The following is an 11,155-nucleotide window of genomic DNA, read 5'->3' on the forward strand; positions in this document are numbered from 1 at the left end:
CCTCCACTATCAAATAAAAACTGCTTAAAAAACACTTTCCAACCATACTCTATTTCCCCATACAAGAATTTCTGTACCATTTTGATTCTTATTGCACTTTTTTTTGCTTTTATATCTAGCAGATTTAGCCCACCGCTCTTCACCTTACCAATCAGTGTTTTCATAGCAATTCTTACATTTTTCCCTCCCCATATAAAGTTGCTTATCATGTTATTCAAATCTTTAAAAACCCAATCCGGCAAATCTAAAACACCTAAAACATAATTTATTTTTGACAATAGCAAAGTATTTACCACTATCACCTTGCCCTTCAATTTTAGCTGTCTTAGCTTCCAGTAATTTAATGTATTTTTGATCTTATTCAAAACACCTGTCCAGGTCTCATCCCTGGCTTCCTTTTCCTTAGTTCCTATATTTATTCCTAAAATCTTTATAAAATCCTCCCTAACTTTAAACGGCACCCCAACCTTCTCTTTATTTACTTTACCAAAGAACATTATTTCCGACTTTTCTACATTAATCTTAGCTCCCGATGCCTTCTCATACAGTCTTAAATCTTCCAACACATAATTCACACTCTCCAAATCTTTTACAGTAATACTTGTATCATCCGCATACTGATATATTAAACTTTTTTTACCAAAAGGAATATCGACACTGCTTATTCTTGTATCTTTCTTAACAAAGGCCGCAAACGGCTCCGCGGAAATACTATACAGTATAGCAGACAGAGGGCACCCCTGTCTTATAGATCTCCTCAAAGCAAATACTTCTGTAAGCACCCCATTCACTTTGACGCAACTTTTTGCATTATCATAGAGCAGTTTTAACCATGACACCAGTCTTTCACCGAACCCAAATTTATACATTGTTTGCCATAAGTAGTCATGTTCCACTCTGTCAAAGGCTTTGTTTAAATCCACACTTAAAAGAACTCCCCCCTCATCTTCTTTATTCATATGCCCCACCACATCCCTAACAGAACAAATAGTATCTGTTATGTCTCTCTCCGGTATGCTGTATCCTTGTGTATTTGAGATAATACTTCCTACCACCCTCTTAATTCTGTTGGCAAAGACTTTAGCCAATATTTTATAATCACCATTTAATAAACTTAGTGGTCTGTAGTTCTCCAGTTTGTGTGCATTTCCCTTGTTCTTATATAAAATTGTGATTATGCCTTTCGTTATGGACTCTGGCACCACCTTCCTTTCCTCCATATACCCATATAGTTTCGCCAATATTGGCACCAAAATATCCGCAAAGGTTTTATAGAATTCATTTGTTAACCCGTCTGATCCTGGGCTTTTGTATTTTTTTGCTTGATCAATCGCCACTTTTATTTCTTCTACTGTAATGTCAGCGTCACAGATCTGTTTATCATCATCAGACAGTTGAACATCCACAGCACTCAACAATCTATCTACACATTCTTCATTAATACTTTCTTTATCAAATAACTTCATATAAAACTTTTGAACCTCCTCAAGAATACCCACCAGGTCACTTATTTTCTCACCTTTTTCATTTTCCAATTCAGCAATAAAATTTCCCCTTTGTTTCTTTTTCTCCAGGTTTAGAAAAAACTTTGTAGATTTCTCCCCCTCCACCACATACTTAGCCTTGCTCCTTATAATTGCTCCCATGCATTTTTCTTTTTCCAACTTTTCCAATTCGCTTTGCAGTTGCAACAGTTTAGACCTATCTAAATTTGGATCTCTCTCTAATCTCTCTTCCTCTCTCTCTAAGTTATCAGTCATCTCTTTCTCCTTTTGTTTCTTCCTAAAACTCCTCCTCTTAGCATATCTGATACTTATTTTCTTTAATTTAGTTTTAACCATTTCCCACCAGTCACAGATGTTCCCCTCGTACAGCGGACTTCCTTTTTCAAACTTTATACAATCGGTAATACATTTTTTATATTTTGGCTCCTCCAACAGAGAAGCATTTAAACACCACAATCCTCCTCCCTTCCCACCCCTTTTTTCACCCAAGAGAAAGGACACGGCGGCATGATCACTTAAACCTATAAACTTATAACTTATCCTTCCTACCAAACTTACAACATTTCTTTTAACTAAACATAAATCAATCCTACTTTGTTTCAAGCTGCCCAACACCATTTGCCTTCTGGAAAATTTTCTTTTATATGGATTATCCTCTCTCCATACGTCAACCAAATCATCAGTCAGCAGGATGTTATTAAGTACTGTTCTCGATGCATCGTTCTTGAATATTGCAACATTACATGCATCAAGCCTCGTACACCATACATTAAAATCACCAACTAAAATACAGTTCCCTTTAACTAAACCCTTCATTTTCCCAAAAAACGTTTTTCTCTCTGTTTCAATATTAGGTGCATAGACATTTACCAAACGAAACAGAAGACTTTGCAGTTCAAATTCAATAACTAATAATCTGCCCTTAGTATCCTTAAATATTTGTTTAACATTGTCCACAATTCCTTCTTTGGTCAAAATTGCCACTCCACATTCCCTCTGCCCCCCATGATTCACAAAGAGATCCCCCCTCCACATCACCTTCATTCTGTCCATAAGCTCATCGCTCCAATGAGTTTCTTGTAAACATAAAATGTCTGAGTCTAGCCCAGCAAAAACCTGCTCTGCTTTCCGAATGTCTCTAAGTCCGTTACAGTTAAATGAAGAGATTTTAATTGGAGCGCTCATAATGCAAAGAAACAACAAAAAAAGAAATAACTGCAGAGCTTCATTCATACCTTTCATTTTTTCACGTTCATCTTCTCTTTCCCTTTCTTCTTCCTTTTCAATTGCCTTATCATGTCCTCACTGATATCCATCTCTTCTCCGCTACTTCTCAGATTCACGTCCGTCTCCGTACTGCCTGCGCTCAGCTGAGAAGAGCGCACATGGCCGTCTCTCTCGTCTACAACACACGCCCCTCCTCCTCCAGTTTTCTCACCTAATCGATCTCTCTCCTCTCCTGCGTCCTCGCTGACCGCAGTTATCCTCGAGCCAGCATCTTCGAGACTGCTGTCCAACTCCTCCGCTTCCAGCGACCAGATTCGCCCGCCACCGATCTCCACCTCCTCCCTCTCTTCCGTCAGCTCATCCGCCGCCTCCGCCAACTCCTCCTCCCTCTCCCCCGTCGGATCTTCCACCTCCTCCACCAGGTCCCCTCTGCTAGACGAAATGTCAGAGTAGGGAATCTCTCCTCTGAAAGCAGCCGATGCCCCACATATACACAGAGTCACTTTCTCTCTGCAATCCTGGCATCTCTCCGTCACCACACATTCTCGGGCATAGTGTCCTTGGTTCCCACATTTGAAACATTTAAACGTCGGGCAGTCTCTCACTACATGCCCCGGTCGGATGCAGAGTCGGCACACTTTTATTTGCCGATCATGAATGACCCTAAAATGCTCAGAACCCCCAACTGTCTCAAACTTTGTTGAGTACGGCAGTGATTTAACAGTCTCAGTGAATTTCACTTTCATAAATCTTGTCCCATCGGCAATTGATGTTCCCGGCCACATCCGCCGCTTAATCGGGGAGATCGCCTTCACTCCCCACTCTTTCAGTTTCTCCAAAATCTCCTCGTCTTCAATATACGTCGGCAAATTAATAAAAGAAACGACCAACTCGTCGTTTCCTAGCTCCTTTCCCATTATCCGGCTGTCTTTAATCTTAAGTCCATCCATCAGCTTTTCTTTTCCTCGTGCGTCCTTCATTGTTAATTCATAAGACTTCAGTGACTTGAATCTACAGCCGATTACTTCACCACACTCTTCTTTTACTTTTCTCAGCAGCTCCATCATTGTTATATTGTCCTCTCCCATCGATCTCTGCTAATAAAGTCAGCTGTCTCTCATAGATTCTTCCTCCTTTGTCTCCGCCGTCCACATGTCTCGTCTCTCTCTCCGGTCTCTTCTCCATCGTCATGCCGTAAAAACGAAACTTAAAGGGGAAATTCCCCAAACAGCAGCCGCTGTCTGGGGATGACACTCTCAGTAAAAAAGAAAAAAAAAGCAAAAAGCCAGATATAGTTCTATTAAACCAAAAAAACCAAAAAACCTCACAAACTATTTTCACAAGCTCCCACACTGCACTGCTTCACCTGTAGGCGTGTTCAGGGTGGTATGGCCGTAAGCCACAGCGGCTGCTGAAGACAGACCCTTTATACGTGCCAAAATAACACTGGCAGATCTGTTATTTCACATAGCAATCAACAATAATGGGGATTTTCTCTAACAGTCAACAGCAAAACTAAGAAATAACTACTCCACCCAACAAGAATTTTCCGTATGGCCTGATCAAACATTTGGCTCTGTTCCAAGTCCATTTTCGTCCGAAATTGCTCAAAACGTACATCGGTGAGCCACACGTCCTTGTGGACGACGTATTGGGTCATTGTGCCCAAAACCCAGACTGCGCTCATTCATTCGGCAGCAGTGCAGACTTTACAGAGGTGACTTTCCAGCGCCTAATACCCGATTGCCGAAAGCGACGTGACATAAAACAGAAGTGCAAAACAGAGCGTGAAATACAGGCTGCAAAATAAAAGTAGTTTTGGCGTGCCCTGTCTCAACTACAGAGGAAGCGGCATTCTGCTGCTGTAAGATAGGCAGGAAAAGATGGGGACAAAAAGCTTACGGCACCTGGTATTCCCAGGCGGTCTCCCATCCAAGTACTAACCAGGCCCGACCCTGCTTAGCTTCCGAGATCAGACGAGATCGGGCGCGCTCAGGGTGGTGTGGCCGTAAGCCACAGCGGCTGCTGAAGACAGACCCTTTATACGTGCCAAAATAACACTGGCAGATCTGTTATTTCACATAGCAATCAACAATAATGGGGATTTTCTCTAACAGTCAACAGCAAAACTAAGAAATAACTACTCCACCCAACAAGAATTTTCCGTATGGCCTGATCAAACATTTGGCTCTGTTCCAAGTCCATTTTCGTCCGAAATTGCTCAAAACGTACATCGGTGAGCCACACGTCCTTGTGGACGACGTATTGGGTCATTGTGCCCAAAACCCAGACTGCGCTCATTCATTCGGCAGCAGTGCAGACTTTACAGAGGTGACTTTCCAGCGCCTAATACCCGATTGCCGAAAGCGACGTGACATAAAACAGAAGTGCAAAACAGAGCGTGAAATACAGGCTGCAAAATAAAAGTAGTTTTGGCGTGCCCTGTCTCAACTACAGAGGAAGCGGCATTCTGCTGCTGTAAGATAGGCAGGAAAAGATGGGACAAAAAGCTTACGGCACCTGGTATTCCCAGGCGGTCTCCCATCCAAGTACTAACCAGGCCCGACCCTGCTTAGCTTCCGAGATCAGACGAGATCGGGCGCGCTCAGGGTGGTGTGGCCGTAAGCCACAGCGGCTGCTGAAGACAGACCCTTTATACGTGCCAAAATAACACTGGCAGATCTGTTATTTCACATAGCAATCAACAATAATGGGGATTTTCTCTAACAGTCAACAGCAAAACTAAGAAATAACTACTCCACCCAACAAGAATTTTCCGTATGGCCTGATCAAACATTTGGCTCTGTTCCAAGTCCATTTTCGTCCGAAATTGCTCAAAACGTACATCGGTGAGCCACACGTCCTTGTGGACGACGTATTGGGTCATTGTGCCCAAAACCCAGACTGCGCTCATTCATTCGGCAGCAGTGCAGACTTTACAGAGGTGACTTTCCAGCGCCTAATACCCGATTGCCGAAAGCGACGTGACATAAAACAGAAGTGCAAAACAGAGCGTGAAATACAGGCTGCAAAATAAAGTAGTTTTGGGCGTGCCCTGTCTCAACTACAGAGGAAGCGGCATTCTGCTGCTGTAAGATAGGCAGGAAAAGATGGGGACAAAAAGCTTACGGCACCTGGTATTCCCAGGCGGTCTCCCATCCAAGTACTAACCAGGCCCGACCCTGCTTAGCTTCCGAGATCAGACGAGATCGGGCGCGCTCAGGGTGGTGTGGCCGTAAGCCACAGCGGCTGCTGAAGACAGACCCTTTATACGTGCCAAAATAACACTGGCAGATCTGTTATTTCACATAGCAATCAACAATAATGGGGATTTTCTCTAACAGTCAACAGCAAAACTAAGAAATAACTACTCCACCCAACAAGAATTTTCCGTATGGCCTGATCAAACATTTGGCTCTGTTCCAAGTCCATTTTCGTCCGAAATTGCTCAAAACGTACATCGGTGAGCCACACGTCCTTGTGGACGACGTATTGGGTCATTGTGCCCAAAACCCAGACTGCGCTCATTCATTCGGCAGCAGTGCAGACTTTACAGAGGTGACTTTCCAGCGCCTAATACCCGATGCCGAAAGCGACGTGACATAAAACAGAAGTGCAAAACAGAGCGTGAAATACAGGCTGCAAAATAAAAGTAGTTTGGCGTGCCCTGTCTCAACTACAGAGGAAGCGGCATTCTGCTGCTGTAAGATAGGCAGGAAAAGATGGGGACAAAAAGCTTACGGCACCTGGTATTCCCAGGCGGTCTCCCATCCAAGTACTAACCAGGCCCGACCCTGCTTAGCTTCCGAGATCAGACGAGATCGGGCGCGCTCAGGGTGGTGTGGCCGTAAGCCACAGCGGCTGCTGAAGACAGACCCTTTATACGTGCCAAAATAACACTGGCAGATCTGTTATTTCACATAGCAATCAACAATAATGGGGATTTTCTCTAACAGTCAACAGCAAAACTAAGAAATAACTACTCCACCCAACAAGAATTTTCCGTATGGCCTGATCAAACATTTGGCTCTGTTCCAAGTCCATTTTCGTCCGAAATTGCTCAAAACGTACATCGGTGAGCCACACGTCCTTGTGGACGACGTATTGGGTCATTGTGCCCAAAACCCAGACTGCGCTCATTCATTCGGCAGCAGTGCAGACTTTACAGAGGTGACTTTCCAGCGCCTAATACCCGATTGCCGAAAGCGACGTGACATAAAACAGAAGTGCAAAACAGAGCGTGAAATACAGGCTGCAAAATAAAAGTAGTTTTGGGCGTGCCCTGTCTCAACTACAGAGGAAGCGGCATTCTGCTGCTGTAAGATAGGCAGGAAAAGATGGGGACAAAAAGCTTACGGCACCTGGTATTCCCAGGCGGTCTCCCATCCAAGTACTAACCAGGCCCGACCCTGCTTAGCTTCCGAGATCAGACGAGATCGGGCGCGCTCAGGGTGGTGTGGCCGTAAGCCACAGCGGCTGCTGAAGACAGACCCTTTATACGTGCCAAAATAACACTGGCAGATCTGTTATTTCACATAGCAATCAACAATAATGGGGATTTTCTCTAACAGTCAACAGCCAAAACTAAGAAATAACTACTCCACCCAACAAGAATTTTCCGTATGGCCTGATCAAACATTTGGCTCTGTTCCAAGTCCATTTTCGTCCGAAATTGCTCAAAACGTACATCGGTGAGCCACACGTCCTTGTGGACGACGTATTGGGTCATTGTGCCCAAAACCCAGACTGCCGCTCATTCATTCGGCAGCAGTGGCAGACTTTACAGAGGTGACTTTCCAGCGCCTAATACCCGATTGCCGAAAGCGACGTGACATAAAACAGAAGTGCAAAACAGAGCGTGAAATACAGGCTGCAAAATAAAAGTAGTTTGGGCGTGCCCTGTCTCAACTACAGAGGAAGCCGGCATTCTGCTGCTGTAAGATAGGCAGGAAAAGATGGGGACAAAAAGCTTACGGCACCTGGTATTCCCAGGCGGTCTCCCATCCAAGTACTAACCAGGCCCGACCCTGCTTAGCTTCCGAGATCAGACGAGATCGGGCGCGCTCAGGGTGGTGTGGCCGTAAGCCACAGCGGCTGCTGAAGACAGACCCTTTATACGTGCCAAAATAACACTGGCAGATCTGTTATTTCACATAGCAATCAACAATAATGGGGATTTTCTCTAACAGTCAACAGCAAAACTAAGAAATAACTACTCCACCCAACAAGAATTTTCCGTATGGCCTGATCAAACATTTGGCTCTGTTCCAAGTCCATTTTCGTCCGAAATTGCTCAAAACGTACATCGGTGAGCCACACGTCCTTTGTGGACGACGTATTGGGTCATTGTGCCCAAAACCCAGACTGCGCTCATTCATTCGGCAGCAGTGCAGACTTTACAGAGGTGACTTTCCAGCGCCTAATACCCGATTGCCGAAAGCGACGTGACATAAAACAGAAGTGCAAAACAGAGCGTGAAATACAGGCTGCAAAATAAAAGTAGTTTGGGCGTGCCCTGTCTCAACTACAGAGGAAGCGGCATTCTGCTGCTGTAAGATAGGCAGGAAAAGATGGGGACAAAAAGCTTACGGCACCTGGTATTCCCAGGCGGTCTCCCATCCAAGTACTAACCAGGCCCGACCCTGCTTAGCTTCCGAGATCAGACGAGATCGGGCGCGCTCAGGTGGTGTGGCCGTAAGCCACAGCGGCTGCTGAAGACAGACCCTTTATACGTGCCAAAATAACACTGGCAGATCTGTTATTTCACATAGCAATCAACAATAATGGGGATTTTCTCTAACAGTCAACAGCAAAACTAAGAAATAACTACTCCACCCAACAAGAATTTTCCGTATGGCCTGATCAAACATTTGGCTCTGTTCCAAGTCCATTTTCGTCCGAAATTGCTCAAAACGTACATCGGTGAGCCACACGTCCTTGTGGACGACGTATTGGGTCATTGTGCCCAAAACCCAGACTGCGCTCATTCATTCGGCAGCAGTGCAGACTTTACAGAGGTGACTTTCCAGCGCCTAATACCCGACTGCCGAAAGCGACGTGACATAAAACAGAAGTGCAAAACAGAGCGTGAAATACAGGCTGCCAAAATAAAAGTAGTTTGGGCGTGCCCTGTCTCAACTACAGAGGAAGCGGCATTCTGCTGCTGTAAGATAGGCAGGAAAAGATGGGGACAAAAAGCTTACGGCACCTGGTATTCCCAGGCGGTCTCCCATCCAAGTACTAACCAGGCCCGACCCTGCTTAGCTTCCGAGATCAGACGAGATCGGGCGCGCTCAGGTGGTGTGGCCGTAAGCCACAGCGGCTGCTGAAGACAGACCCTTTATACGTGCCAAAATAACACTGGCAGATCTGTTATTTCACATAGCAATCAACAATAATGGGGATTTTCTCTAACAGTCAACAGCAAAACTAAGAAATAACTACTCCACCCAACAAGAATTTTCCGTATGGCCTGATCAAACATTTGGCTCTGTTCCAAGTCCATTTTCGTCCGAAATTGCTCAAAACGTACATCGGTGAGCCACACGTCCTTGTGGACGACGTATTGGGTCATTGTGCCCAAAACCCAGACTGCGCTCATTCATTCGGCAGCAGTGCAGACTTTACAGAGGTGACTTTCCAGCGCCTAATACCCGATTGCCGAAAGCGACGTGACATAAAACAGAAGTGCAAAACAGAGCGTGAAATACAGGCTGCAAAATAAAAGTAGTTTGGCGTGCCCTGTCTCAACTACAGAGGAAGCGGCATTCTGCTGCTGTAAGATAGGCAGGAAAAGATGGGGACAAAAAGCTTACGGCACCTGGTATTCCCAGGCGGTCTCCCATCCAAGTACTAACCAGGCCCCGACCCTGCTTAGCTTCCGAGATCAGACGAGATCGGGCGCGCTCAGGGTGGTGTGGCCGTAAGCCACAGCGGCTGCTGAAGACAGACCCTTTATACGTGCCAAAATAACACTGGCAGATCTGTTATTTCACATAGCAATCAACAATAATGGGGATTTTCTCTAACAGTCAACAGCAAAACTAAGAAATAACTACTCCACCCAACAAGAATTTTCCGTATGGCCTGATCAAACATTTGGCTCTGTTCCAAGTCCATTTTCGTCCGAAATTGCTCAAAACGTACATCCGGTGAGCCACACGTCCTTGTGGACGACGTATTGGGTCATTGTGCCCAAAACCCAGACTGCGCTCATTCATTCGGCAGCAGTGCAGACTTTACAGAGGTGACTTTCCAGCGCCTAATACCCGATTGCCGAAAGCGACGTGACATAAAACAGAAGTGCAAAACAGAGCGTGAAATACAGGCTGCAAAATAAAAGTAGTTTGGGCGTGCCCTGTCTCAACTACAGAGGAAGCCGGCATTCTGCTGCTGTAAGATAGGCAGGAAAAGATGGCGACAAAAAGCTTACGGCACCTGGTATTCCCCAGGCGGTCTCCCATCCAAGTACTAACCAGGCCCCGACCCTGCTTAGCTCCGAGATGCAGACGAGATCGGGCGCCGCTCAGGGTGGTGTGGCCGTAAGCCACAGCGGCTGCTGAAGACAGACCCTTTATACGTGCCAAAAATAACACTGGCAGATCTGTTATTTCACATAGCAATCAACAATAATGGGGATTTTCTCTAACAGTCAACAGCAAAAACTAAGAAATAACTACTCCACCCAACAAGAATTTTCCGTATGGCCTGATCAAACATTTGGCTCTGTTCCAAGTCCATTTCGTCCGAAATTGCTCAAAACGTACATCGGTGAGCCACACGTCCTTGTGGACGACGTATTGGGTCATTGTGCCCAAAACCCAGACTGCGCTCATTCATTCGGCAGCAGTGCAGACTTTACAGAGGTGACTTTCCAGCGCCTAATACCCGATTGCCGAAAGCGACGTGACATAAAACAGAAGTGCAAAACAGAGCGTGGAAATACAGGCTGCCAAAATAAAAGTAGTTTGGGCGTGCCCTGTCTCAACTACAGAGGAAGCGGCATTCTGCTGCTGTAAGATAGGCAGGAAAAGATGGGACAAAAAGCTTACGGCACCTGGTATTCCCAGGCGGTCTCCCATCCAAGTACTAACCAGGCCCGACCCTGCTTAGCTTCCGAGATCAGACGAGATCGGGCGCGCTCAGGGTGGTGTGGCCGTAAGCCACAGCGGCTGCTGAAGACAGACCCTTTATACGTGCCAAAATAACACTGGCAGATCTGTTATTTCACATAGCAATCAAATAATGGGGATTTTCTCTAACAGTCAACAGCAAAACTAAGAAATAACTACTCCACCCAACAAGAATTTTCCGTATGGCCTGATCAAACATTTGGCTCTGTTCCAAGTCCATTTTCGTCCGAAATTGCTCAAAACGTACATCGGTGAGCCACACGTCCTTGTGGACGACGTATTGGGTCATTG

The 11,155-nt window shown here is 45.5% G+C and overlaps 10 non-coding genes and 1 pseudogene across 10 annotated transcripts; all 11 read right to left on the bottom strand.

Annotated features, from left to right (window-relative positions):
* Positions 1-4,627: 4,627 nt before the first annotated feature.
* Positions 4,628-4,746, bottom strand: LOC127141540 (5S ribosomal RNA). Its single transcript, XR_007812056.1, has one exon. It is a non-coding gene; the product is annotated as a 5S ribosomal RNA (ribosomal RNA).
* A 494-nt stretch (positions 4,747-5,240) lies between these two features.
* LOC127141541 (5S ribosomal RNA) lies at positions 5,241-5,359 on the bottom strand. Its single transcript, XR_007812057.1, has one exon. It is a non-coding gene; the product is annotated as a 5S ribosomal RNA (ribosomal RNA).
* A 495-nt stretch (positions 5,360-5,854) lies between these two features.
* On the bottom strand, positions 5,855-5,973 carry LOC127141542 (5S ribosomal RNA). Its single transcript, XR_007812058.1, has one exon. It is a non-coding gene; the product is annotated as a 5S ribosomal RNA (ribosomal RNA).
* A 493-nt stretch (positions 5,974-6,466) lies between these two features.
* On the bottom strand, positions 6,467-6,585 carry LOC127141543 (5S ribosomal RNA). The gene has a single exon (XR_007812059.1). It is a non-coding gene; the product is annotated as a 5S ribosomal RNA (ribosomal RNA).
* Positions 6,586-7,081: 496 nt separating this feature from the next.
* LOC127141544 (5S ribosomal RNA) lies at positions 7,082-7,200 on the bottom strand. The gene has a single exon (XR_007812060.1). It is a non-coding gene; the product is annotated as a 5S ribosomal RNA (ribosomal RNA).
* Positions 7,201-7,699: 499 nt separating this feature from the next.
* Positions 7,700-7,818, bottom strand: LOC127141545 (5S ribosomal RNA). Its single transcript, XR_007812061.1, has one exon. It is a non-coding gene; the product is annotated as a 5S ribosomal RNA (ribosomal RNA).
* A 496-nt stretch (positions 7,819-8,314) lies between these two features.
* On the bottom strand, positions 8,315-8,432 carry LOC127141552 (5S ribosomal RNA). Its single transcript, XR_007812068.1, has one exon. It is a non-coding gene; the product is annotated as a 5S ribosomal RNA (ribosomal RNA).
* A 496-nt stretch (positions 8,433-8,928) lies between these two features.
* LOC127141500 (5S ribosomal RNA) lies at positions 8,929-9,046 on the bottom strand. The gene has a single exon (XR_007812018.1). It is a non-coding gene; the product is annotated as a 5S ribosomal RNA (ribosomal RNA).
* Positions 9,047-9,540: 494 nt separating this feature from the next.
* On the bottom strand, positions 9,541-9,660 carry LOC127141549 (5S ribosomal RNA). Its single transcript, XR_007812065.1, has one exon. It is a non-coding gene; the product is annotated as a 5S ribosomal RNA (ribosomal RNA).
* A 497-nt stretch (positions 9,661-10,157) lies between these two features.
* On the bottom strand, positions 10,158-10,279 carry LOC127141502 (uncharacterized; annotated as a pseudogene).
* A 497-nt stretch (positions 10,280-10,776) lies between these two features.
* Positions 10,777-10,895, bottom strand: LOC127141546 (5S ribosomal RNA). The gene has a single exon (XR_007812062.1). It is a non-coding gene; the product is annotated as a 5S ribosomal RNA (ribosomal RNA).
* Between the last annotated feature and the right edge of the window lie 260 nt (positions 10,896-11,155).

The sequence above is a fragment of the Lates calcarifer genome, unplaced genomic scaffold (genome assembly GCF_001640805.2).
Source record: "Lates calcarifer isolate ASB-BC8 unplaced genomic scaffold, TLL_Latcal_v3 _unitig_5661_quiver_892, whole genome shotgun sequence".
Classification (NCBI taxonomy): Eukaryota; Metazoa; Chordata; class Actinopteri; family Centropomidae; genus Lates; species Lates calcarifer.